We start from the raw sequence: 27,843 nt of genomic DNA, 5'->3' as shown, positions 1-27,843 counted from the left end.
CCTGTTTTTGGTTCAGATATCAGCGACTTCAACAATATGATGCACATGTTCCATCATAATCTTTTAGAACTAGAGATTCTCGCATTAAGCCCAATATTTCCATAAAATAATATATCTGTAGTTTAGACACAGTTTAGGAAACTACAAATATTTTAGTGGTTAAATGAATCTAATGAGTTTTTCTTTAAGTGTGCTTTTATTTTTGTTTGTGTTTTATATGTTTTCACTCTGACTAAAGGTTTACATGGTCGCTTTAGAAATGTTCATAGTTTTTCAGTGTTTTATAAAAGGCAGTTCATTTCACTGTGAAGATGCAAAGTTTCTCTAAATGGATCTTAAATGAAACAAACCTTTTACATGCACCTGTTCAGATTAAAGACTCTTTTACTTTTTTCTTTATTACTTTTTTTTTAAAGCTGTTTTATGTGTTTTCGGCTGCGTTTCCATTTTAAACTAAACAGAATTTAAACAGATTTTCTCTTCCTCTCAGTGGAAAACTTTTTACAATGTGGATTTTAGCAGAACGGCTTCATGGAGCGACATACAAGTATATTTTCAAGCATATTTTATGGAATAAATTTTATTACAAATTTCAGATTTCTCCTTCATTATTCCTTCATGTTTGACCTTCAGTTTTAACTTTGACAAACAGGATTATTATGTTCCCCAAACTGAGAACTCCTCTGATACAATTCTACTTTTTAGTATTTTAAGTATTAGTTATTTTTTTCTTCATTTCAAATTAGATTGAAATCCTTTTTGAATGCAGACGTTTAGTTTAATGCATCTTTGCCTGATAACTTTTTATCTGTTGTACATTTTAAATTTTAAATTACATTTTCAAACACAAAATCAGTGTAGAGTGTTTTCAGCAACCATGACACTAACAGCATGATACAGTTTGTAGAATTGCACATTTTAAATTTTCCAGATAAAACCCAGGTTTTGCATTATTCCATCAATTAAAAATGTTTTTAAAAAAAATGAAAGGTGTAACATTATCAATAGGAGTATTATTTTAATATCAATTAGGGCATTTTATTACTTTACTGGGTTTTATTAAATTCTTAGGAAATTACTACATTACTGGTTGGGTTATTACATCATTAGTTTTGGCACATTTTATTTCTGTGACTTAATTCAGACGTAGTTGAAATATTAAAGTAGCATCTGAGTGACTGTTTTATGATAACGTTGAACGTTGAACTATCTCTGCTTGTCGCTGGGCGTTCAGTGTACAGAACCTCTCCTTCAGGTCCTGAAGTCTTCTTTATTGTAATTCCAAGAATCCACCAGCAGAGGTCAGCCTGCCACAATGAAAGCAATGTGTTTCCATTTGAATGATTTTATTTTTTCCTGATTTGTTTCCGGATCATATTTTTCCAGATTTCTTTTTACTGGTTTGTTTCTTGATTTTTTTTTTTCCTGATTTGTGTTCTAAATATATTTCTCTGTCACAGCTGCAGTTTTCTTCGTTGTAGTTCCACGGTGACACCAGCAGAGGTCGCCCTGCTGCAATGTGTTTCCATTTGATTTGTTTCCTGATTTTGTTTTCATTCATTTATTCCTGATTTTATTTTTTGTGTGATTTGATCGGTGACTTTTTTTTTCCAGATAAAAATGTTCCTGATTTGTAACCTGATTTGATTTTTCATGGTTTGTTTCCCTTATTTAATTTTCCTGATTTAGATTTTCCTGATTATATTTTTCCGAACTTTAATTTTCCAGGTTTATTTCCTGATATTATTTTCCTGATTTTAAATATTTGGGATTTTTGTCCTGATTTTTTTTTTTTTTTTTTGATTTGTCTCTGGATTTTTTCTTTCTTGGTTGTATTTTCCCGATTTGTATCCTTATTTATTTTTTCCAGGTTTGTGTCCTGATTCTTATTTTCTCCTGATTTGTGTCCTGGTTTCGTTCTCTCCTGATTTGTGTCCTGATCTTATTCTCTCCTGATTTGTGTCCTGATCTTATTCTCTCCTGATTTGTGTCCTGATTTCGTTCTCTCCTGATTTGTGTCCTGATCTTATTCTCTCCTGATTTGTGTCCTGATCTTATTCTCTCCTGATTTGTGTCCTGATTTATTCTCTCCTGATTTGTGTCCTGATCTTATTCTCTCCTGATTTGTGTCCTGATCTTATTCTCTCCTGATTTGTGTCCTGATCTTATTCTCTCCTGATTTGTGTCCTGATTTCATTCTCTCCTGATTTGTGTCCTGGTTTCGTTCTCTCCTGATTTGTGTCCTGATCTTGTTCCTCCCTCACAGCTGCAGTCTTCTTTACTGTAACTCGTCGGTCTCACCAGCAGAGGTCGCTCTGCTGCAGCTCGTGTTGGAGCGATGACGCAGTCGGCTGTCAGATTCCTCAGGTCAGATGTCGAGAAACAACAGCAGGCTTTAATCACAGCAGACAGTAGATTACAGAATACACCTTCTTCTATTGTTCTCCACTGATTAAAGTCAACGTGGCGTCTGACACAGATCGGAGGTCCGATCCAGTCCAGGTGCTGCCGCCGCTGCTTTCCTCCTCACAGCCGACAAGTGTTAGCTGTAAATAAGTCCCATCATCCTCCACAAAACATCACCATGGTGACAAGGCCAAGAGCTGAGAGAGATCAGCTGACGCAGAGACACCAGTTGCCATAGCAACGGTCACGGAGCAGGACTGAAGAGCCAACATGGCTGACGGAGGGAAAGTGTCCAAACTCAGAGCAGCTGTCAGTCAACGATTGTACGAAGAACAAAAACTCAACAGGTGGTTCAGGATTTAAAGAAACGAATAATTCTGGTTTTAAAATGCAGATTAAAGCCTCTAAAGCTTTCACTTCTAATCTACTGTCTAACCAAACTCCATACAGTTCTCCATTTTCATTTGTCATAGCAGGAAAAACACAGTTGTTGATCATAATAAATGTTGATTCAGATGTCCCAGTAACCAGCAGGTACGCTTCCAACCAAATAGTGTTTATAACGTTCATACAAATTAATAGAAAATACTCAAAATAAAACATGACTGAATGTTTGTTTCCGCCCAGTTCTGTTCATGTGAATATTACCATTATATATATATATATATATATATATATATATATATATATATGTATATGTATGAGGAGCTGGTGGAGCTAATTCTGCCGTCGGTGCCATTAAAGCACTGCAGAAGAAGAAAGAAGAGGTGATTAAAAAGAGCCCCAGTTAAATGTCAAACGATGGAGAACCATGTGGAGAACCATGCATGAGAACCTGATGGCAACATGACATTAGTGTTAGCTTCAGGTGTTAATGTGAGGACGGCTACAGCTCCTCACACGTCATGTCTTCAGCTCTTCACGCTTCACTTCATTTAAGTCTCTTTAAAGACAATTTCCACTCAGTTTTTTTATGCACAAATTGAAAAAAAACGATAAAAAAGCTTATATTTAACAACACCAGGACTCTGAAACATCAAGGCCGCGTCCCATTATTAAACAAACTGAATATTTGACTTTCCTCTCATCCTCATCTCTTTGTGAAACCGGAGCGTCTCAGCTGACCTTGTCTCGTTGTGGGTCTCGTCGTGGGACTGAGACCCTGAACATGGAGGCATCATGTGAGTCTGTTTTCCCATCATGCTTTGAAACCCCCAAAAGGCTGCATTAGTGGAGGCTTTCAGACCCAGCTGTCCTCTGACTCTGAATGTTTGAACTCAGCAGAGCGTCTCGTCCTCACAGGCTGCAGACTCTCTCTGTGTTTTCTACATTTCAGGGCTGAGAAGATGAGAAATCATGATTTCATTTAAAAGCATTTGTTTTTAGTATTCAAATGTGTTTGTTTATATTCTATAAATTTAAGAGGTTGTTGAAGAGCCGTCGTGAAGCTCAAAGTCTGTTTCTCAGGCCGTAATATCTACTAACCATAATGTCTAAAGAGGTTAATCAGTGAGCTTTAGATGTGTTGGTGTATTATTGTGCGTTTGACAGAGCCAGGCTAGCTGTTTCCACCCGTTTCCAGTCTTTATGCTAAGCTAGGCTAACCAGCTCTGTACACACAGTCATGAGACTGATATCCATCTTTTCTTCGGACTCTCAAACAGAATGATAAAGACAACATATCCCTAAATTCTTCATGTAAAAATAAACAAAAACACTTGGTAACGCCTCAAGAAATGTTTATGGATCAGAACATAGAATTATTTCCCTTTTTAATGACTTTGATTCGACCTCGGATCCACAGTTAGAAGTAGCTTAGTCAATTCAATAAACATACACTGTAATCAGCAGAACTACCACTTCCAACTTCCACTTGTTTAATTCAACAAATCAGGATTATAAATGATTTTAGAGCATCTCTTCCTGTCGGGTATGTTTGTCAAAATAAAAGCCCATTCTGTGAAAAAATACAGCACAAAGACTTTAGCACTTATGACACTGTAGGCAATCATTGAAATGCTAATCGGGAGTTAGCATGCTTTAGGTTTAGACTGCAATAGTAAAGCTTGCTTATGCTAACAGTTGATTGTACACAAACGTCTACGCACATTAGCATAGCAGGATGTTGAGTGAAAAGCAGAAGTTATCTACTGAAGGCAAAATAAAGGATAAAGTATATAAAAAACTAATATGGTTATAAAATATAACTTTACGTCATACAGTGATAGTTCTTCTAGATTGTCCACAAACCAAAGTTACACAACATCTTTGGCTAAACACTCCTAACAAGTTAGTATCAAACTTCATGTTGTCTCTCTGGCATGACCACACACACACACACACACACACACACACACGCTTTAGAAAAAGAAACCCTTAAATATATTCATTTGACGAGTCCAACTTCGTGACATGAAAACCGTGTTCAGGATTTACTTTTCCTCTGAACCTCGACAGAATATGAAAATAAATGGACATTTTCTTTATATTTAACAAAATTGCATTGAACAGTTTCATAGTTTAACACAATATTACATCATAACATTTAACCCTGATTAGCGATTCACAGATTAATCCGCCCCCCCCCATATTGGTTTATAGCATGTATGTGACAGAGATATTGACATTTGTCACCGCTGTAATCCCACTAACAGTAACGACGGAGCTCTCAGGTGATTTAAAATAATCTGATGTGATAGTTTGGAAATAAGAAACTAAATACTAAATCAAGTGATATGTGCTGAGTGTCTTTCACGTTCCGTGTACTCAGTATTCCCAAATGTCTATAAATATCTTAAAGGAATAGTTCAACATTTTGTCTTATCTTTTTTCTTATACAATTTAAATTACAGTACGCTGAAAGATTATAATGGAAACTGTCTTCCAAGCTTGAAATAAGAAGCTGCCGCCAGCAGGTGGTTAGCCTAGTTTAGCTTAGCATGATGCTTGTAAACAGGGTAAATAAAAAAAGGTAAATAATATCGGCCCACCAGCTCCTTTTAAAGCTCAATAATCAACACGATTTATCTTGTTAGTTAATCAAAATGTGTAAAAAGTTTTACTTGGATTACCTGATGGACGAATTTGATCTGCTTTAGCCAGGCTAGCTGTTTCCAGCCGTTATGCTAAGCTAACCATCTCTTGGGTGGAGCTTCATACAGACCCCTTTTCTTTGAGTAAACATGATGACATATTTTTAATGGAGAAGCCGAGGTGGAAGCAGAATTATTCTCTGAACGCTGGCTAGCAAGTTTTGTTGACTTTTTTCTCAAACTGTACAGCGGTTCAAAATCCGGGACCATGAGAGTTACATGAGAAAGTGAACATTAACCAACAGGACCATATTAGCTGACCCCTATGCTGACTACTTTGCCGGGAGGAGAGGATGGCTTACTAGTTCGCTATCTTGTCCATCTCCAAAGCTGGCCAGTTAGCTAATCTTTTAAACCAAGTAGCCACCAGCCAGCTGCTGCGCTCATTTTCTGTAACCAGCATTGCATTCAATTTTGTGGCGGAATTAGCAAGCTAGCTAAGTAGCAAGCTGTCCGCTACAAAGCTTTTTTAATTTACCATGCTTTCTTGCTACAGTGGTTAAACAAATAAGCCCAACAGAGGGCCATCTCTTCATCTCTCTAATAGTTTAGCCTATGAGCAACCTTTCTCTTCATCTGTCTAATAGTTTATTCTTTACTTTGTTTTGCTTCCAGCTACCACTGTGACGTCATCATGATGTTGGCTGTAAACGGTCTATTTAATGTACAGAAAATAGAATATTCTCAAACGATTGTTAAATTATTCCTTTGAAGATAGTTTATAGTGATTTCTGATTCATAACATGCTAAACAGGTTTAGAAAATCCTCTTCAGGCAGTTATAATCACTTAATCTAGCACAATGCTTGGAACCAAATAGAAGTCTTTCGAAATAACTGCATGGAGCCCTCTCTATTTATTTACTCTCAAAATCTGTGTGAGATTGAAATTGTAAACCACCCAGGAGAAACCGGTGAAAGTGCTGACTAAAGGACAACATCGTGGTGAAACTGCGTCTTAGAGGATTTAGAGGCCGTTTGATCAAAAAGGTGCCGGCATGACAAGCTTTTCAGCGACAACGGCCTACCAACAGTTTTGTCATTTCAGAGAGTCGACCTTGACATTTCATGGCACAGAGACGGAAACAAAGGCAGTAAAACCAGAAAAAGGGAGATGGAGACACTTTTTCCCACAAGGCAATGCGACCAATCGTGTGATATTTCAGACCAGTCATTGGCAGTCTGGTGTGTGAAGAGTCTGACCAGCACTTCCAGTGAGTCTGTTAACGGCTGCAGTGTGAAGCTCATGCAGATCTTTAGTGAACTGTTACTTGTACAAACCTGCAGATTTTCCTTTGCAAGCGATCAGATTGAAGGTTTTTGTCATACTGTTGGTTTAAACTCCAGAGTTGGTAAGATCGCCCCACATTTCTGCTGATTTCAACCCTTTCTGTCGTTGACTTGTTGGTGATTTTTCTGCCTCAGCCCCAGTTGTAGTTTTCGCCACGTTGTTCTTATAATTCTTGAACCATTTGTCCAAACTTCCTATGAAACAATAAATAACATGATTGTGATCCAGATTCCCTTAGATTGGGAGCGTGAGTGTCCAATTTAATTGCATTTTTACATTAATTTCATCATTAACTAATGTCCATTATTATATTTTTATTTTAACATTGCAATTTGAAGAGGACACTAAACACTAGTATTGTCAAACCCAATGAAGATTAACACCAACTCTGCATCTCTATGGACATTTTAACGTCTTTTAGCTCAAAGTTTTGGTTCTCAAGCTGCAAATTGACTACAAGGTTGATTCCCTCAGGCTCTCACCAACCTGCCCATATATATACGTAAATGAATGTCAGCAGCTGTTTCTAGTAAACAAGCTCATAAATGGTTTGTTGTTTCTTGGATGCTTTTGGTTGTCTTATTTCTGGGGGTTTCTGTACTCGGCTTTACAAAGTGCGTGCTGTTGTATGCAGACAGCTTTGGATTGGGAGATACTACTTCCCAATAACACTGCACCTTGAACTTTGACTTTCTTGCTCATATATCTGCTGAGGATTGTGTGTCAGAATAGCTAGAAAAGCATGCTAGCTCGCATACTGCTAAATGTGACCAGATGTAGTAGGACATCATGGTATTTTTGGCATACCGCATTTTACGTACTATGTATAGAGAGTTGAAGTAACTGCCTTTCTGATTTTTCCCCGATGGATTTTATTTCAGAAAAGAATATGTACAGTAGTCAGCGGCGAGAGACAAAGCTCTTTTTAACTTGTTTGAATTGTGCTATGAATTTACACATATGATGTTTTTCAATTCAACAGATCATTTTGCAAGAAAGTCAAGAAAGTCGCAGGTTGTCGTAGTATTATTTAGTGTGAAACCGTCCAGTGAGCTATATCTGTGGTCTCGCACTACGTCACCAACACGGCCGTTATCTTTCTAGCTAGCTAGCTAGCAACAACATCAATGCTAAAATGTAACGTTATCTTACATTATCAGCGGGGAAGAGTAGGAACAAGACAGAGCCGTTGTTGGTGTGAGAACATTCTCGTACGAAACACACAGACATCGTAGCTTCAGAGAGAGACGTCACTAGCGTATATTTGGGCGTGTCGTCTTTTTTGATTACGAATTTACAGTCTTCAACAGTTTTACGATAGACTTTCTCGACGTGCAAACTTATCTTTCAAAGTGACAAACACGTGAAATTCATGGCAAAATTCAAACGGGATCAAAAAGTTATTTGTTTTTCACCGTTGACTACTCTACATATCGTTTTTCTAAAAATAAGATCCAATAGGGGTCACTGGAAGGGGAGGGACTTCCCCTCTCCATTGGGACATACGATATATTTTTCTGGCACTCTAAATAATATGGAAATATGTGTACTGGAACACACAGCTGGACTCTCTTGTAAAAGAGATCTAGATCTCAATAAGTCTGCCTGATTACATTTAGTAATTACAGCTAACTAGCAAGCAAGTGTGCTAGCGAACTCCTAAACCTCTGAGCAAATAAGCCTTGTTTTGTGACACTAACTTCTGTGGCAAGAAAACCGTCAACACTGTGAAATGCTGCAACCATCTCTTTGTGCAAACGCTTCCTTTGACGAGATCCAAGAGTCACTACAGTTGTTATTGAGTTGTGTTGTTAAGTGACCTTGTTGATTGAGTGTGTTCAACGATGTACACGGCTCAAAATGATGTGTATTTGTATGTAATTGATAGATTCCATTTCACATTAATCGTGGATGTTTATACTTCTCACTGAGCCAACCTTTTATGAATCTGTGTTGGACCAATCATTAGTAACCAACGGTAGGACTGTGTGTCAGAGGTTTTGTCCCACTCAGACAGTAGTAACCGATAGCAGAGGGCTGGGACAAAGCTGACTGTCGCTCTCCACTCGTGTCCCGTGAGTCAGCAGCTCCTCCACAGTTGTCCAATCGTCGAGCAGCTTGCTGTTCCTCAGTCGGTTCTGCTTCATGTGGCTCAGCTCCAGAACCGTCTGAGACGACATCGACCCCTGAAGTCCTCCGGCCAGCTCCTCCCCTCCACCTCCTCCTCTTCTCTCCCTGTGTTGCCGCGACAACGCCATGTGTCGCCTCCTCTCGGCCCGGTTCCAGTACCGCCCCGCCCACGGGCCGTCCTCCCCGTCCTCCTCACCGTCTCGCTCCCCTCCTCCTCGCACCTCCTCATCCGTCGTGACCTCGCTGCGTTCCCTGGCCAATCGGTAAGCTCGGGCTCTGAGCAGCTGGTTCCTGACCGACTTCTGATTGGACAGTCTGGAGCGTGGCGATGGTGGAGAGTGGGGGTTGTGTTGCGGGGCTCCCAGTGTGCTGTAACAAGGAACCGAGGAACCTTTAGGGATGCGGGGGCGATTCCCCAGAGTCTGAAAGCCACGCCAGTCCGACGCTCCACTGGAACCAGATCCGGGACTCTTAGAGAGGGCGTCCTCCTCTCTGCTCCGGCTGACTACCTGGCTGTTTCTCAGTGCATTCTGGTGGTTGGTCAGACTGGTTCTGTCTATGCTGAGGTGACTGGTGGGTTGACAGTTACTGGGATAACTGGCCCTGCTCCTCGGCCCCAGCGTGTTGCTGGCTTTTCCTGGTTGGCTGTCCTGGAGAGTGTTTGGGTCGGCCATGTTGGGGTGACTGGCCCTGCGGGGACGATGCCCTTCACTCAGATCTGTAAATGTTCGACTCCGCCCTGGAGCCTCCATCATCCTGCCTCCTCCCTGCTGCTGCTCCAACCACAGCGCCCTCCGCTGGCAGGGCTCGGTATGACAACCTGCATAACAGAAATAAGTAATCAAGTGTTAGATGACATCTCTCTACATAAACCTCCATTTAGCCATGATAGCAAGAACTCCCTGAAACACACTGAAAACACTGAAAAACCATGTCATGTTGGACCACCTTTGGCCCTAACAGTTTCCTCACAAACCGGGAGTGTCTCAACTAGGGAGCTGTAGCTCCTTGGTGTTAAACAAGACCACGAAGTCATTGATAATTCACACAACAGCCCAAGGTTAAGGGGATTTGTTGTTATGTTCTCACTCCAAAAAATACTATGTTCATCCTAAAGATGAATTCCATATCACCATATCATGGCGTTCAGTTTGTCAACTCACCTAAATTTTTCTTCCAACCTCTCATTGGTGCTTGTTGAAGTATAAAGCTGTGATCAAACCAAATGCTGAGCAAATTTTCAGCATTGCTTTACTCGCTCTGGTTTGACCGCGGGATCATCTGGGTTTCTTTGCATCACTCCAGAGAGAGGCGGGGTTGCTTGGTTGTTTGGTGTTAACACAGCTTAATAATGACCATGTTCCTTCATATCCTGAAGTTACATTGTCACCATGAGTGCATCAGCATGGTTTGGTAAGATGTGTTGATTACTAAGCTTGTAATATATCTAATCACCTCACGTTTTTGAGGGGAGCTCCTACATCACTACCTCAAACTACCTCTCCTTAGCTTTTTCTGTATGGTCTAATCAAATAATCTCTAAGTACAAGCCTGCAGAACTCAGACATCCACAAGAAAAGAGTAAAGTCAAGTTGCTCTCGTTGCTGACCAGATGGAGATATTTCAAACAACAGACTGCTTAAGGAAACATAAGTGATGCACTTCAGGTAAGTTTAGTTGTTTTTGATTGCTTGAATGTCGCTGTTGCTAAAATGTTTGCCTAGTAACAGCAAGACATCTCTGGCTGCAAAAGAAACACCTCAGTGTGGTTGAGATCGTAGCTGCATCTCACTTTTTGGATCCAGTGTGATCGCTAGCTGTGACCTATGAAGTGTATCCCTGAAACTCATATATTCGTCATGTATGGACACAAAATATTCACACATTTCTTTTGCTCAAAGACTCCTAAAATTCTAACCACTAATGTCCAGATCCATTTACTGGATTGTCTTGGATAAATAATCACATCTATCTGATTTTTTGTCTTCAGAATTTTTAGAATATGGCATTAGTTTGATAGTTAAAGAGAATGATTTGAAGAGGTTTACTAACCCATGGAAGGGGAAGGCGGCGAGCAGTGGCGAGGTAAGGTGGGACTCCTCTCGGCTCGGTGGAAGTGAACCGTCGTGGTCGTGCTGTTACCCACAGTGCACCGGGACGCCTGTGGTGCCCCAGAGTGAGTCATCTGAGTCGTCTCGGGGATGGATTCCAAATCCCAGCGTCCTCTCTGCTCTCGGGGGGAGTGGCCCGAGCGGAGATGGTGAGTCTGTCGGTGGGCGTGGCTGCCGTGAATCTTGTGCAGTCGTCTGTGCTCCCCGGTGCTGACGCTGTGGAACCCGGAGTCGCTGGGTTCGGAGGAGATCAGGGACTCGGAGGAAGAGGAGGAGCCTTGGGAGGAAGGGGTGTGACCTGGCAGCGAAGACATGGCGTCCGTCTCGGCCTCAGAGAGCGCCATCCGGTGGTGTGGGCTGTCAGGGCCACATCCCAACCCGCTGTCGAGCTCACTGAGGGGGAGGTATCCAAGGAAACGATCGGACCGCCAAGGAGGCCGATAGTCGGACTGAAGAGGAAGTAAGAGAGAATTCTAATTGAAGTCATAAAGTACAAAAGTTGCACAAATTCATGCTTTATTTATCAGGATAAGATTTTTAAAACAATGTAAATAACAACATTGTTAGAAAGGCTGCATAAGAGAGAAAGAAAAAAAAAAGGAATTACTGAAACAATAGTAATGTAAATGTATAAAATGAGCTACCTGTCCGGGGAAATTCTTTGACTCCATCTCTTCTGTGTTGTAGCAGCCAATCAGACAGCTCTCTGAGTTGGGCTGGTAGGGCAACATTTCTGGACCCTGGAATAGAAAGATCGATATAAGAATAATTATAATAGTCACCCACAAACATAAATTCAGAATAGAATAGAATAAATCACCTGGTAGTCCAGTCTGTCCAGGTGATCTAAGCTGTAGGAGACGCTGGGCAGGTAGTTGTTACCCGGATGCTGGTCATTGGATGATCTGGACAGGTAGCCATTGGGTGGATAGACATCGGGCGACATCATCATGTGGCTATTGGTGGAGTACAGGTCAGGTGACATGGTCATGTGACCGTAGTAAGGCCTGTGAAGAGGAAGCGATCAGGTCATGTCATGTTTTACAAGTAAGTGACGTCAAAGAGAATTTAAAAGGAAGAGAGTCTGTAGGTCTATTTATTGTTCACATGTGCATTAATGGAAATGGCACGTTCCATGATATGTAAATTCATCTATGAATATTCATAAGTCTTCATCCACATGTATAATAATAGCATGCAGTGTTGCATTGACAGCTGTCTCAGCAGAACAACCTTCCTCTCGTGAATATTTATGAGAGCGCCAAGAGACTCAGTCATGCTGACCTTGCAAACTGAACCCTCAAGTACAAAAATGTTGTCCCTTTATTTGAGACCATTCCCAAACCTTTACGGTAGTCCTAGCCTTTTTCACCCATTCCAAAATTCTTCCCAAAGATCTTCTCTGTTTTTACATTTTACAAACTGGTCCTAAATTCTTTAACCACTCCAGAACTTTTACTCTAGTTCCAAACTTTCCTCCCATTTCCAAAATTGTTCCCTTGTCCAACTTTTGACCCAACTGGTAACCAATTACCCCAACTACAATCTTTTACCCTAATCCCAAACTTGGAACACTGTCCCAAAGTTTTACACAATTTCCAATGTTGTTCTCCACTCCCAACAATTTACGTTTTTTTCCAGTCCAAACCTTTGTTCATCAAATTACCAATTATTCACCTAATTTCTGGGTATTAACCAAGATAGAAGTCTTTAAACCTCGTCCCCAAATTTGACCTAATTTCCAAATATCGACCCAGTCCCAGTGTTTGTTTTTTTTGTCTTTTTTTACCACATATTAAGATTAATTTCCTGATACCAATATTTTTCCCCTCTCTAAAACTTTACCTTGTTTAGAACCTATCAATAATTTTCACTCTGTCTACCTTATCTACTTACACTGATACCATTTGTTTACATCATCCAAACGTCTTACTCACAGTGATCACCCATTATCCCATTCCCAAAGTTTCACTTTATGTCCAAACTACTACCTATTTGCCTACTCCTTCCATTTCCGCCAGTTACGGACCTTTAACCAGTTCACAATTCTTACCCTGTCCCAACTACTCTCTCTAATTCTGATCATATAACTCATTTCTAAAGAAATATGCCCCAGTCCTAGAATCAAATTCATTCCCAATCTATTATTCTGCTCTCAACCTTTCAGTCCAATTTAACCACATTTTCACTCTGTTGTGCCTCTCCCAAATGTTAACCCATTTAATGCCTTACCAAGTGCATATATTTTACTCAAACCAAACAGTTACCCATGTTGCAAGCATTTACCCAAAACCCACTACCACAGTCCTTAGCTGTTTACTCCAGTCCTAAACCCCGTTTTTAGGTCTCCAATTAATATGATATCTTAGTCTCATACAATTATTTTTAGAAGTGGCATATTGCTTTCTTTATTTGAATGTATTTACTCAAAGACACATGATACCTCACGTAAAAATCCCATCTTGCAGTCTTAGTCCACAATGAACCTAAAACTCTTAACCCACCCACCCTCATGGAGCCTCCAGTACAGTACACCCACCCGGCACTGTAGCCGTCTCCCTGGCCTCCCTCTCCCTCCATCAGTCCCATGGCTCTCAGGGCCTCCCAGTGTCTCTCTGTCGGGACGTTGCAGTCCACCGCACAATGAGACCGCCGCCTCCGGTGACCACGCCCTCTTCTCGCCTCCACCTGCATAGCGATTGGCTGGCCGTACTCGTCCACATAGTGCACCTCCTCCCGCTGTCGGTGGTGAGAAGGTTCATGAGTCTTGGCCTGCTGAGGGAACACTACATATCAACACTATAACATTGAAAACACATTCAATATACACGTATACACATGCAGCACAGTAGTAGTTTATTTTTAAATACTTCTGCAATTTGGCTCCATTTGTAGATGTGGGTCCACTGCAGCTGTATTGTTGGTGTCTTGTAAACCCATGAGGGTTGGGAACGTTTAGTGCATGACACGAAAATAAAGATACCTATCTATCTATGTAGATGAGGATTTCATTTTATGTATTCTCAAAGATTTAGCTTTTAAGAAAAGGTCAGTAGCAGGTTGGTTCAAAGATGTGAGATACTTAGATATTATCCTAACATTCAAGTATTATCTGCAGTATTGATGAAGGATAAAGGCGGAAACCATGCAGAGTGGAAAAGTGGGTGTTTAGCCTCCAATAGAAGGTCAGTCAGTGCTTTGGTTTCTAACTTCTTTTGGGATGCCTGACTACAATTGTGTTATATAACGTGGCATATGATTCACACTCTCTTTATATAAAAAGATAAAAAGATGGAGCCATTTAGTATAAGTTGGAGATCAGGAAGGAACACTCTGCAGGTTTCTGTTAAACAGTTAAACAGCAGCTAAAATCAGGGATTATTTCCTCTCGTTCTGGATGAAGATGTTAATTTGTGGAAATCCTTCAGAACCTTTGACCCTCCATGACTCATGTGCAGCGTTTTAAAATAGGATTTACTTTACTTACTCACTAACTTACTATAGATTGCTCAGTCGAATAGGTCCAACCAAATCAAATTTTTACAGTGTGAAACTTTAAACTTTAAACATAATTTTGGTCAAGACACCATCATTGAAAATAAAAATAAATACTTTTACAGAAGTTATGTACTGAAGTACATGTTTGACGTGTTTGTACTTGAAAATGTTCATTTTGTGCCAATTTATAATTTGTGTTACTATAAGAGAATTTGTATGTTATATAAAATAAAACAATTAAATTAAATTAAATTGCTCGAAGAAGTCAAGGGTGACAAGCAATTTAAATTAAACTTTTGACTGAAAAACTGTTTTAATAAAGCAACAGGTTTGCAACAAGGGTTTGTTCATATATCATTCATAGCCTGATTTATACATTTATTACTAAAAACATGGAGAAAATAGATTTTTTTATGGCAGAATATTCTGATTTACAAATAGATATGTAATTAAAAAAAACATAACTGTAAAGGCTGTTTTCTCTAAATTAGGTTTTTCTCCAGTTTCATTCCTCTCTATATTCTGAAGATTTTTACAGAGGGGTTTGTTCATTTAACATTTTATTATTAAAAACATGGAGAAAACTGGGGTTTTTTTTATGGGATGATACAAAAAAACTTTCACTCTTATATGTCAACAAAATGAAACAATCATTTTGAACCTGGCTTCATTCAAAATTCAGATTACTGTTAATTTGTATATTTAAAGATACCTTTTTACTAAACTTGTAATACAAAAAAATGTATTGTCTCATTGTAAGCATCAACTGGTGACGTTTTTCCCCTGATGATTAAATATAACGATAAAATCTCATTTTTTAATAACTGCATGGCTCTTTGTGGACCATCTCTAAAACTCTGAGCTACGTTTATATTAAAGAGCTCAGCGATAAAAAAAAACCAGAGAGGTTCCCAAGTGTAAAAATGTGAGTGTGTCACCATTCTGTCATCTGGAGACAGAAAAGGACAGCTCTGGGCCTGAAGGACGCTCTGTCATCACGGCCGCTGAGTGGAAGTGACCACGGAGCCATGATAGCGCCGCTCTGTGTCCTAACGTCACGTGTGGAAGTGAAGACGCAGCGCCGCTAAAGACACTCGGTCCTCACAGCACGATGTAGGTCAGGACCCAGAGCGGACCACTGTAAACCCCGGGACCAGCACCGGAGTCTGTACACTCTGAGTGCACGGCCCGGGGCACACACACACACACACACACACACACACACACACACACACACACAATAGACATTACACAAACACAGAAAACACACACAAAGATACAGAGAGATGTGCACGTGAATACAAACACACCAGTTCATACATGTGGAAAACCTGCTTTACTCAAAGTCATACATGCACTTACACTCACACACACAAACACACACACACACACACACACACACACACACACACACACACACACACACACACACAAAAACCGAGACCGCTAACAGACATTAACACACAAAGATACAGAAAGATGCACGTGTACATAAACACGCCAGTTCATACACGTGGAAACCTGCTTAACACAAAGTCATACGTGCACTAACACACACACACACACAGACATGCAAACACACACACACACAACCCGAGGCCGCCAAACAGATATATACACAGAAAACACTCACACATACAGAGAGATGTGCACGTGTATATAAACACACCAGTTCATGTATGTGGAAACCTGCTTCACACAAAGTCATACGTGCACTTACACGCACACACACAAAAACACACACACACACACACACACAAAAACACACACACACACACACACAGACATAAAAATCAGAGAGTGAGAGTGATGAACCCTGGAGATGTGTGTTGCGCTCCGCTGCACTTTGACATTAACTCAGACTGATATCTCTCTCTCTCTCTCTCTCTCTCTCTCTCTCTCTCTCTCGTTCTCTCACAGTTTTTTTTTTTCACGAAAGCTTTTGACTCAATTTTCACTCAAAGTGCAAAACTCTGCAAAATGAGACACTCCTCTGTGTTCTCAGCACAAAATCACATTCAGCGTGCAGAATTCAAATGAAAGTGTCGGCTGCAGCGGCTTCACAAAACCGAATCAGAATATTTCATTTTCAGTCACTGCGATTTAGATAATAAAAACAACTCCAATCAAATCAAACAAAAGAGTTTTAGTTAATAATGTACAATGAATAATGTAAAGTAAATATTAAAGCTCACACCTACAAGAAATACTTTTTTCTCAACATTCATAAATAGTGTCAAACTCATCACGTCAGCTGACTGCGATGAAGGACAAGAATGTTAAAATTGGACGTCGTGTTTGAGATCAACATGTTCTCAGAAATACGTGAAAATGACCACGACCTTTTAAAAGCGCATTACGTGGTGATGGAACGTAAATTCAAGTGTCGTCACCACGGAAACAATTTATGGTTAAGTCGAGGAAATACATCATGGTTTAAAAATACGGAGTATTTTGTATTTAGGCAAAAAAAACACTTAGGTTGAGGACAAAAAAGTCACAAACGTAACTTCACAACACTTTGGGACATGAACACCGGACGCCGGATTGAAAGTCGGCTACTGCGCTGTTTACTGCGCCCTGCACTGTTAGCAGGTCAAGGTCATTTCACGTATTTCTGTGAAATCAAGTTGTTCAGATGTTACATGAGACTATCTGTGATTGTTGGTGTGTTCAGGTTTAGGGGAAGTTTGGGGTTATTGGTAATTAAACTGTGGTTGAGGTTTGGTTATGGTCAGGGTTAGGTGAAACATCGTGGTTACAGTTTTACGCTACACGACCCTCTACCACCTGTACACACACCTAACGATGGGTCGTGTCGCTTTCTAGATTTCCAACCGAAAACATTTCCACTCTTCTGGAAACGTTCTCTTATGTTACAGAAGTAGTTCACAGAAAAAGTGTTATTGAAAATATTTGAAGTGAGAGGAAAACTATGAAGTTGCTGAATGATCAGTTTTTCTGGAGTTTTCAGAGGCGTCGAGTCGCTCTGGACTGCAGCTGATTTGCATAAAGTAGACTAGACATCAACTTTATGCAAATAAAGAGTGACCAACGTGACCAACGTGATGTCTTTTGAAATGTCTGCGCTACCAAATGCATCGCACCGCTGCTTACAAAGAGGATGAACAGGAAGCCTGGGAATGACGGATGGTGTGTACCGTGTACCACAGGCTGTGTTTAACCCCAACCCAGTGAAAAGTTAAACCTGGCTCCACTTTTGCTGCAACCAGCAAGGCGCTGCGATGGCCAATCAAATACATGCTTTTAAACATGAACGAAACATGAAGGACTGTCAGACCCTGCTGCAGTAAAATGAGAGGTTTTCTGAAGGGACTCAGAAACAATACCACTTCTGTCCACAGGGACCGCCAAAACCAACACATAATTAAAGTTCCTTTGTAGTAACTTTAATAAAACCTTTTTAAATTAAGCTTGTACCTGAGTTTAAAGAAAAACGGTTTGGACATATTTGCTTATTAGACAAACACCTGAGTCCGATGTTAGATTATCTACAAGCCAAAGACCTTTATTTGAACTCGTATTCTATCCGTGACTACAGAGGCTGCTACATTCAGCAGCATTCAGCATTCAGGAGAAAATAGATTGTGAGAGAGTGATTTGAGTGAAGTGGAGAGTGAGTCACATTTATCTACAAACAGAGTGTCAGTCTTTCACGCTGAAATGTTCTGATTCTGCACAGATGATTAAAAATGGGAATGGTTGCCTGATTCTGATGCTTCTAACTTTGCTTTCATTGTCTCAGAACGATAATGTGACTATTTAATTAGTCTTATTATTTAAGTTGTCATTGTTACAGACTGTGATGCATGACTTTTGGCATAAAGGTCTGATTATGAGAATTGGTTTTCTTTACTTTTGGGGTATTATTTAAACGAGTACATGCTGCATTCTGTTCAGGTTTATAATAACTTTGGAGTCTTTACGTCTCATGCATGATGGGCACAATGATTCATTGGTTCACAGAAAAGCAGAATAATTCATCACAACCTGAAAATATGTTGCCACTATTTTAGTCAATCCAAGTTTTTAAGCAGCTCTATGAGGATGTAAAGTTTTAATGTAACTGCACTACCAGCCTTTATGTCAAACTGTCTCTATTTAATCACATAAAACATCATCCTGCTCTGCTGCCTCATTGTTCTGGCCTCACATCACAGACAAACAAACCGAGCGTGATGCTCCAGCTCAAACATTTACATTCAGCTTCAGCTGCCGTGATGGAAGATCCTCGTTGAGCCTCTCAGAGACAAAACCCTTTAGGTCTCTCTTTAGTTTGCTGACATTCAAAGTAGGATAATGAAACTTCATTTGAGGGGTTTTTAAAGAATTTAGGAACTGCGAGCCACAGACAGGAAGTAGGACATATTGAGAGACGGACTAAAGGTCAATTCAAATCTTCTGCAAGGTTCAACTTATTTTTCTTACCCCAGAGTGTTCTGCCTAGCCCCGCCCTCCTTTGCTGTGATTGGCTGGTATCTGTTCAGCTAACTTTGCTCACAGGAGAAGTTTTCCTTTTGGGCTTTGCGCCTGAAAGTTTATTTATTTATTTGACTTATTTTCTGTAACCAGTGTTGCATGAAAGCATGGTGGAACAAGCAAGCTAGCTAGCTAATTAGCCAGCTGCTAAATGAGTGAAATTTTATAACCACAACAAAAGACTCTTTGTCATCTTTTATAAACAGTCTACGCTCTTGTTACAGAGTAGGAAAGAACATTGCTATCACCAGATAATATGCCAATCACAGCAGAGTGCTATTAGCCAGAACTAGCCAATCACAGCGCAGTAGGACGGGTTTTGGGCTGTGTTTAGCATATTGTTTTTTACTTTTTCCTCTTCAGACTCTAGTCAATAACATCCGCCGTTGTTCTTTTTTTTTGCTGTTTGCTGTTTGAATGAGAAGCACATATTGTTGGCTCATCAGTTGAAGAAGTTAGCGGTACGAGTGGGTCGTTTGTTTTATGGATAGTTAGCGAGCTAGTTTGTCCGGGTGTCTTTACTCTTTTGCACATTGAATCAGTGGTTAAAGTGTGTGTGTCTGTTTATCCTCCTCTCTCGTCTCTATACAAAGCGATGTGTTATATATGTGGACTGATATGTACAGTGACTGTATCTCAGAGCTTGTGTTGTGTGTTTATGCGACGCTTGTCTTCCTTCATCTCACAGATGGCGTCACCTCAGCAGCCATCAGATCCACTTATGATCTCTCTGTCCTGTGTGGGTCCGTCACAAGTCCTGAATGTGTGTGTGTGTGTGTGTGTGTGTGTGTGTGTGTGTGTGTGTGTGTGTGTGTGTGTGTGTGTGTGTGTGTGTGTGTGTGTGTGTGTGTGTGTGTGTGTGTGTGTGTGTGTGTGTGTGCTACAGGAAGTCATCTGATCAGGTGTTTGTTTGCACCACAGCATCAAAGCATGCAGGATAAAAACCTCCTCTGACATGCGTAGCCGGATAATCGTGTGTTCCGGCGTTCGGAGACAAACGTGTGCCAGAAGACGTCCGTCCTGCTGTCTTTGTTGAGGATTTGTTCAGCTCGGCGTGTCTAAAGAGTGCGTCGAACCGAAGCCAGTCCAGCCTTCTGATCATCGCGGCGTTCGGCCAGAAAAAAGTGGCTCCAAATGAAACCAGTGCTAAGATACGAGCTCTCGCCGCTGACCATCGTGAGGAACAAAAATCCACAGACATCAATTATTGAGATGTGGCTTCGCGCTCTGACGAGCAGAGAGGAGTGAACAGTAACCAAGACGAACAGGAAACAAACAAACGCTTTCCAAGAAAAAGTCCCAGTGAAGGACTGATTTGTGGAAGCGAGGCCGGAGCACTCTACATAATGTGTTTTTGTTCTGTTTGATTAGAACAACAGAGCACAAAGTTGTTCTCTGCTTCTGAGAGGAAGCTGCAGATTAGTCACTGCTGGAAGTCATGCTCTGGTTGTTGTTGCTTTAAGTCATTAAAAATATATATGGTCGGTAAAATCAAATAAGAAGATCAATATCAGTTTTTAAGCTCTGCGTTCGATAAGACGGGTCCAAGAGACAATTTTCATGTGTGAAAAAATGGAACTGTGTGTTTGTCTGTATTCATATTTCAACACAACACCAATAAATCTGAAATAAATTTGTTTGATTATTGGGTCACTTAAAGTTACTGCTAGGAACTTTCATTTAGTGTTGATTCTGGCGATCCCTGTGGACAGAAGTGGTAGTGTTCCTTCACCAGACTCCCTTTAGAAAACCTCTCATGTTACTGCAGCAGGGTCTGACAGTCTGCCCCACTCAGTCCTGGTTCTGGTTCTCCAGCGCCTCCCTTCCCTCCAGCAGGTCCAGCAATGGGGCTTCTCCAGCAGTTCTCCAGCGCCTCCCTTCCCTCCAGGGGGAGGAGCAATACGGGAGCAGCGTGGTGTCGGTGTTGAGAGAGGAGGAGGAGGAGGAGACGCTGCTGCTGCTGCCGGGAGCTGAGCTCTCCTCCTCATTCTCTGGAGCTCCGACTGCAGGTCGAAGGTTACGGTGAAGCCGGTTTTGGGTCTGTCCACGGTGGACTGGTCTCTGCTGGATCTGGGTCTGTCCACGGTGGACTGGTCTCTGCTGGATCTGGGTCTGTCCACGGTGGACTGGTCTCTGCTGGATCTGGGTCTGTCCACGGTGGACTGGTCTCTGCTGGAGTCTGGTCTGAAGGAGTTTCTGGTGAACCTTCATGATTTCATCTGGTTTCTCCAGAATCCGACCCGGTGGCTCCGATGACGAGCTTTAAGAATAACTTTATAGAAACAGACGATCTTCTCTCTGATGGTCTGGTTACTGATGGAGGTCTATAGAGGATCAGGACTACACTGAGACTGATTATACTTTTACAACTTTTGGACCCTTGACTGACAAAAATTCAGACGGACCAATAGGAGTTTAGAGACAACCAACACTAAAAGAACATTTCTGTTGGACGACTTTGCAAAATCCCAAAACACATCCATCTGGATCCAACTGTCTAATGCAAAACCTATAAAGGTTCTTCGAAATAGTTAGAAAGTTGAGTAAAGATCTTGAATACTGGTTTTATACGTAGAAATTGCAGCTGAGACTCATTGGTATTGTAGTATTTACGATAAGTATACAGCCATGCCGTCTCTAGAAGATTACCCTTGATTTGTGAAACCCTCGCAAGATGGTTGACCTCCAACTGTGAAAACCTCCAACTGTGAAAACCTCATATAGCTCTAAAACAAAACTAAAACCACTTACTGAAGTTAAAGTAGAAGTACCAAAGTATGAAAATACTCAGCTACAAGTAAAAATCATGCTCTCAAGATTTCACTGAAGTAAAAGTACAAATGTATCAGCAACAACATGTACTTAAAGGTTTCGTGTGACGTATCTGGCACCATCTAGTGGTGACGCTGCAGATTGCAACCAACTGAAACTTCTACTGTGTGTCAGACATGTAGGAGGCTTTGATAAAGAAAGAATACTTACGGATTTTATATATTACACTAAATACTATGATTCTTTAAAGTACCAAAAGTACAAGTACTCTCATTGGCTGCTGTCAGTGTTTATCTTCTGTATACTTGATTATTATTGTTGAAGTATTTATATTGAGCAGTACTAATTACTGATTTTAACTACTTCTATAATAATATAATCTGTAACAAATGATAATACATGTAATTAAAGTACAAGTACTTCAGTTAATGTACTTTTCTTTAGGGAGACGTTCTGATGACTGAAGGCTATTGTGTGTGTGTGTGTGTGTGTGTGTGTGTGTGTGTGTGTGTGTGTGTGTGTGTGTGTGTGTGTGTGTGTGTGTGTGTGTGTGTGTGTGTGTGTGTGTGTGTGTGTGTGTGTGTGTGTGTGTGTGTGTGTGTGTGTGATGCATGTCTACAGTGATCTAACAGAGAGCAGGTCATCTCAGCAACCATCACATCTCATTATCTGTCCTCTGTTCTCCCCCTTTGTCTCCCCCTCTCTCTCTCTCTCTCTCTCTCTCTCTCTCACTCTCTCTCTCTCTCTCTCTCTCTCTCTCTCTCTCACTCTCTCTCTCTCTCTCTCTCTCTCTCCCTCAAACACACCTGCAGAAGGTCACTCACCTTTGTCCGAGTGAGGCGACAACCCATTCTGACTTCTCCTTTTCACCGGCACAAGTTAGGAGGAGAGAGAGAAATAGGGGGGGGGGATGAAAAATGGAGGGATGAAGGGTGAAGAGAGAGGAAGATGAGGAGGAGAGGAAGGCTCAAAAAAGAAGAGAGCGAGAGAATAGAACAGAGTGTGATGATCCTCGTTCGTCCGCCAGCTCACATCCTCCAAACTCTGGTAACCCACAATCCCCCCCGGTCGATCAGCTGTGCTCCTGCACCGCCCAGTGAACTACAGCTCCCATGATGCCGCGGTGTAAACAGCAGCAGTAACAGCAGTCGGTGGGCAGCAGCAGGTCCATCGCATTAAACCTCTCTCACTCTCTCTCTCTTTCTCTGCACAGGAATCAGAAAGCAAAATGGGCGAGAGAGAGAGAGAGAGAGAGAGAGGAGGGCGAGAGAGGCAGAGATGCTACTGAGAAACTGAAAGAGAGAGAGAGAGAGAGATGGAGGTGAGAAGAACAGAGACGTCCTCTTCTAACAGTTTCTTCTTCTTTCTTACCCTCCTGTGTCTCTCTCTGTCTCTCTGTAGCTCTGCTCCCGTCGGCCAATCACAGAGCCCGGATGCGAGGAGGAGGGGAGGCGGATGCTGTGATTGGTCGAGAGCAGAGCCAGTTTCAGCATCCATTCAGGGGTCTCTCTCTCTCTCCCTCTCTCTCTCTCTCTCTCTTCTTTGATCCGTCATTCTTTTTCCTCTCGTCTCTGTTTTTTGTTCACACACTCGCCATCGTTACCCCTCCTGCGTTCGTGTGTGTGTGTGTGTGTGTGTGTGTGTGTGTGTGTGTGTGTGTGTGTGTGTGTGTGTGTGTGTGTGTGTGTGTTTGGTGTTGATATTTTGTGTGTTACCACGTGATTTGCCTTTTTTTTTATGCAATTCATGATTTTCATTGTGAAAACGAGGCGTTAAATATTCAGTGTTTGGCAGTAACTCTGTGTACTGTGTGTACATGTACACATCCCCGAACACGCTTATTTTCACTGCTGTTTATTTGAGTGTCAAAAGAAGAAATTCATTTGATTCAATCCAATAACTTTATTCACCCCCGAGTACAGTACGTGCCTTAAGAGAGGGAGCTCAAGCATCACGGAGAGGCGGTTCAGTGATGCAGAAAGTTCTGGTGAAGACGGAGATGAACCAGAAAGAAAAGCTCATAAATTACCAGTTCATCTACATTCAGACCCAGAGACTGTTTATAAGAAGAGGACGTTGTCATGGTGACGTCTCTCAGTGGTTTGTGGATGTTTTGAAGCCTCGAAAACCGGCAACCATCTTGTTTTTTTGCAACCAGTGAACAGGAAGTGACCATATATGGACTGAGGAGGAGTGACGTAGAGACGCCGTATACGTCTCTGGTGTCGACCTGTCAATCAGTGTGTAGCCCCGCCCTAAAGCATCCCCTGCTTTATGGTCTGTTTGACTCTAAATGGAGCATCATTTACTAAATGAACATCATGCTGTATTGAAGAAGACTTGAAACTAGAGATTGAGACCATAAACTCATGTTTACAATGTTTACTGAGGGAATAAATCAAGAGAGAAGTAGAGTCATTTTCTCATAGACTTCTATACAACCAGAGGAGTCGCCCCCTGGTGGACAGGAGAGAGAATGCAGCTTTAACACAGGAAGCAGTGACTTCACTTTTCAGACAAAGAGGTTGTCACCTGGTTCAAACCTCCATTATGAGCTTTAGGAAGTGACATTCAGAATGAGTTAAGATAAGATAGACTTTGTAAATGTCGATGTAACATTCACAATAAAAGTTTAATAACGGGTGCCAGAAAACTAGTGAAAGTACTTTTATACCTCATGTACAAAGAAGACTGAAATAAGGACCAAAGGATGATGCTTCTTCTTCATCTTAATATTTCTTCTTCATCTGAACTTTGTCCTCACGTACTCTTTATTAGAACTTGCTTTGTATCTAATTAATACTCAGAGTGGCTGATTGTCTATTATGTGCAGCAGAAAGGACTCTGATTATTAAACAATGAGCACAAAGATTAGAGGAACACTTGACACAACGTGACCGTCTGTATATCAGTTACTCTCCACGTGTCTCCTTGAGTTCATGAAGTAAACTTTGTTTTTCTCTCACGTCTCCAAAGTGAACGAAGAATTAAAAAAACAGAGAAAAGTCACAATGTTTTAAATAAGCAAATGAGGCGTTATGTAATAGTAACTTTTGGTGAATAGACAAAATAAATGTTTTTCTTTCCTCTAGTCTGAAAGAAAACATGTTATGGAAGCAAAGCTTAAATCTTAACCATAATTAATTTGTTGATTATATTTACTTTAGTCAATCGGAATATGCAAATGAATTCATCAATTCAATGTATTGTTGTATAAAGTACAATATGTACCTCTAAGATGTAGTGGAGTAAAAATATGATATTTGCAAATACTCAAGTACAAGTACCTCAACATTGTACTTTAGTACAGTACTTAGTTACTTTCCAGCACAAACGAAAACTGGTGTTTCCTTCAGGAGGCCGCTGTTCGAGAAGCAAACGTTGATTTATTTGTGACGTAACTCCCGTAGTTATTTTAACCCAAACCAAGATATTTAACTGAACCTAACTTAGTTGTTTCCTGTTAGGAAAGAAGTTTATTTTGAAAAGATCACAAGCTGAAATTGTCACGAGCTGCTTGACCTTTGCAAGAAAACGCACTAAAAATGAGGAGTAACTTTTGCATAAGATATCATACGAACCGTTATATAAGAAAACCTCCTGGTGAGACGTTAAAAAGGCTCTAAAAACAGAATAGACGACATTAAAACTTGGTCTGCAGCTAATGATTGTTTTAAATGATTGATTAATCTGCAGACTCTATAAAATGTCCAGAAATTAAACCCATTTAAATTGTTGGTTTGTTTGAAATATAAAAACCCAAAAATAAATGTAATCTCCATTCTGAATAAACTCAAGAGGCTCGAGGAGGAGAAGAGGAGGAGAAGAGGAGGAGGAGAGGAGGCTGGATGTCGGGTCAGCGAGAGGTCACGTCACTATTCATCGTCTCTGTTTCTACTTCACTCACTTTCCTCTGATGTCTTACAAACTTTCTCTCAACCAGATCTCTCTCTCTCTCTCTCTCTCTCTCTCTTCAAAATGTCTGTCCATCTCTTTCTCCACCTCCATCTCTCTTTATGTCTCTCTCTTTTCTGTTTCTCCTCTAACGCTCTCGGTACAAACTCCCTCTCTGCCTGGAGGAAGGTGGTGGTTGTTGAGGTCATCATGGTGTCCACTGCAGTGGGAGTCTCACTCTGTGGACCGTAGACTTTATAAAACATAGACGTGACAGGAAGTGACCATATATGGACTGAGGAGGAGTGACGTAGAGACGCCGTATACGTCTCTGGTGTCGACCTGTCAATCAGTGTGTAGCCCCGCCCTAAAGCATCCCCTGCTTTATGGTCTGTTTGACTCTAAATGGAGCATCATTTACTAAATGAACATCATGCTGTATTGAAGAAGACTTGAAACTAGAGATTGAGACCATAAACTCATGTTTACAATGTTTACTGAGGGAATAAATCAAGAGAGAAGTAGAGTCATTTTCTCATAGACTTCTATACAACCAGAGGAGTCGCCCCCTGGTGGACAGGAGAGAGAATGCAGCTTTAACACAGGAAGCTTTGGATTCACTTTTCACAGATGTTACCCATAGGATTGACTCATTTTGTCCATTTAACATCAGTTGACGTCTCTTCCTTGTTGGATTTTATTTCTCCGTATGGGATGTTGACACTTTAACCATGTTTCAGACATTTTGTCCTGCCATCGAGTCACCGACGTTAATTAGTGACAGCTGTGAAAGTGGCGGTTTGAGAGAGAGTTTGCAGCTCAGTGACTCGGTGAGACATCATTTAGTCGATGCGGATGTCACAGCTCAGAGTCACTAAACGTTCACATTCACACACTCACATCTCGACTGGATTAGAGGTGAAATGCTGCACTGAAAAGCGCTGTACGTGGACACACACAGGAGAGTTCACCAGAGAAAGAATCAGAGTTTAATCTGCTTTATATTTACAGATAAACAGTTCGTTATATAATACACTTTAATGGACCCTGATATGATCATTAAGGATTCTCTAAATACCACCGTACAGAAGATAAACCCCTCCAAAGCCAAACTGTCTCCTTCCATCAGAAACACACACACACACACACACACACACACACACACACACACACACACACACACACACACACACACACACACACACAACGTCTAACTCGCCTGCACAAAGTGAAATAAAGAAACTGATAGAGGAGACAGAAAGAGACAAAAGAGCGACGCACCAGAGGGAAATGCAATCAGACAAGATCTTTCTAATAGAACAGAGATGCTGTTGGGCTGCAGGGAAGAGCAGCACACACACACACACACACACACACACACACACACACACACACACACACACACACACACACACACACACACACACACACACACACACACTCAGAGAGAGTTGTATGCAGTACTGTAGCACCAGAAATAGCCTGAGAGCAGTTAGCAATGAATATTTCAACCGTCCTCTTCCTCCTCCACATTGTGAATTTTCTCCTTTTTTTCTATTTCCCCCTCTCTTTAATCTTGTATTTATTTTAATTCTTCTCTTTCTTCATCGTTTCCACCAACATCATCTTCACTTTATTCACAGTGAACGAGGATCCACCGTTATTTAAATCAACAACACCTACAGCCTCGATACGGTTATGTAAAGTTACGTAAAGTTACATAAATGATGTGAGCTCACTAAGAAAAACATGGAGACGAGAGCGATGAGAGGCTGCAATCATTTATTTTATTATGTTGTTTAAGGGTTAATTATCATGAAACAAAAGCTTGTTTTCTCCAGATGACAAGATAATTATTATGATTTATTTACAGAGAAATTGGCATCTCGAGATAAAAAGATTATTTTATCTGGTCTTTAAAATCTTCTTTACTAAGATTATTGGAGCAAATATCTTTCGTTATACTTTTACTTTACTACATTAATCTGACGGCTTTAGTTTCTTTACAGATTCAGATTATTAAAACAAAATATAATCAACTAATAAATTGTGTTTTATTACAGATTAAACTACCAGCAGTATATAAATATGTATAATGTATAATATCTAATATATATAAATGAGCTCCACCTTTAAAGTGATGAAAACATT

Source organism: Anoplopoma fimbria, chromosome 12 (genome assembly GCF_027596085.1).
Source record: "Anoplopoma fimbria isolate UVic2021 breed Golden Eagle Sablefish chromosome 12, Afim_UVic_2022, whole genome shotgun sequence".
Classification (NCBI taxonomy): Eukaryota; Metazoa; Chordata; class Actinopteri; order Perciformes; family Anoplopomatidae; genus Anoplopoma; species Anoplopoma fimbria.
Note: the sequence above shows the minus strand (reverse complement) of the source record.